Source organism: Strix uralensis, chromosome 19 (genome assembly GCF_047716275.1).
Source record: "Strix uralensis isolate ZFMK-TIS-50842 chromosome 19, bStrUra1, whole genome shotgun sequence".
Lineage (NCBI taxonomy): Eukaryota > Metazoa > Chordata > Aves > Strigiformes > Strigidae > Strix > Strix uralensis.
Genome location: NC_133990.1, coordinates 15,120,833 through 15,122,734, shown reverse-complemented (window position 1 = coordinate 15,122,734; position 1,902 = coordinate 15,120,833).

Below are 1,902 nucleotides of genomic sequence, written 5' to 3'. Positions count from 1 at the left end.
TCCAGAAACAACACGCAGCAGTAACACGGGAGGAAGCACCACACGACAACACCCTGTGCGGATCTGGAAAAAATGATGGGTAACAAGGTGACTGATGAGCATCAGCAATGAGCAAGAAAAGAAACAGGTAATGGCAGTGGGGAAATTTATTCTCTGCATCTCTCTCCTCCGTGAGAAGATGGAATGAAAGAACTGGGTTTTCCAGATGATCCCTTGGTCACTTTCTCATACCTTGTGCGGTGAGGGTGAAAGTAACACAGCAATGCCTGTCATTTTTGTCAGGACACTTGACAAGAAATTACCTTCAGTGAAAATGACAAATGCAAATCTGGCCCTGTCAGCTCAGAGGCAACTGCTGAAATTTACGGCCTAAACATAAGCATCAACATAAAATAAAAGACTAAGAGCCTGCTGTGAGACACTGAGGAAGAAGCTTCATTTCTGTGTCTCAGATCTGACTGCACACTACGATTCTCCGAGTAGGCACTATTCTCCAGAAGTATGGAGCATTTTAGTGCTCAGACTGCTGCTCTTGGCACTGTATAAACACTGGGTCAGATTTTTAAATAGCATATTATGCATTTAATCATGTCGATATGGAAGGAGTAGGATTTATTAAAAGCACCTAGATAAGTTCCAGGCCTTACTCCCATTAGCTTCCAGTGGTGACTCACAACTTGGTTTTATGAACTGTCTGGAAAAATCCCTTCGGGATCTTATCTGCATCTTTAAGCACATTTTATAAATTTGACCTGCTCTTCCTGTACAGTCCTTAGAACAATGGGGTGATTCCTTTGGGGGTTTTTAGGAATGACAGTAATGCACCTAATAATCAAGGGATACCCTTGCCTAGGGCACACTCAGTACCCAGGCAATGACCTTCCAAACCTTATTCAAATATGTACCTATTTCTGATGTTCCGTTTTGTTTACATTCTTGTAAAAATCCGCTGGGCTCTTACTATTTCATTAGCTGTCTAGACTGTCCTGCAGGTAAATACAGGGTACTTTAAATCGGGAATGAATACACAGGAGAAAATAAAAAAAAAAATAAAGAGCCAAAGGAAAATACCCAAGATGCTGCTTCTACTGACCTGACCCTCTAAAACATTTGGTCAGATATTTAAAGGCATGACACAGTTTTGTTCCCTGTGAGAAAGAGCAGGTTGCTTTGAAGGACTGGTTAAGGATGAAGTTACTAAAACAGCTCCATAAAACCAGTCACCGAGCTAGGGAGCTCACGAACCGAGGCGGCAGCCGCTGTAATACCCACACAAAGCCACAGCGCCCGTTCCCCGCCGGGCAGCCCGCCTCTCTCCCAGCTTCTCCCTCAGCAGCACGCTCCTCTTTCCCGCCCGAGCCCTGGGGGCAGCCATTACCCGCGGCCGCGGCGCCTCTCCCGGGGGAAGTGAAGCCCCGGGCGCCCATTGGCTGATGCCGGAGCACGGACCAATGGGAGACGGGCACCCTGTTGCTGCGGCAACGGCAGGGCCTGCGGCCGGCGGGCTGCGCGAGTGCCGCCCTGCAGCGCCTGCGGGGCAGCGCCCGGGGCCTGCGCTGAGCTCCAGCTTCTGCCCTTCCACAGCGTTTAAATTTCTCTCTCCGTTACGAATTCAGCAGTTCACACACCAGAAAAATCTAGGGGGACCTTCTGGCTGAATGCTGTACAGAAACGCAGCCATAAATAAGTATATATGTGTGTGTACGCATACGTACGTATATATATATATATGTGCGTATGTATATGCAGATGACTATAGCATAATTTTATTCCAGTGGGGCAACTTTTGCTTTAATAAATAAGATGTTATGAAGGGAGGGTGGTCAGCTTGTTTGGAAGAACAACACTGAGCGGGTGCGACTCAGCTTTCCCTGGCTTTTTAACAGCTATGAACTGCTTGAT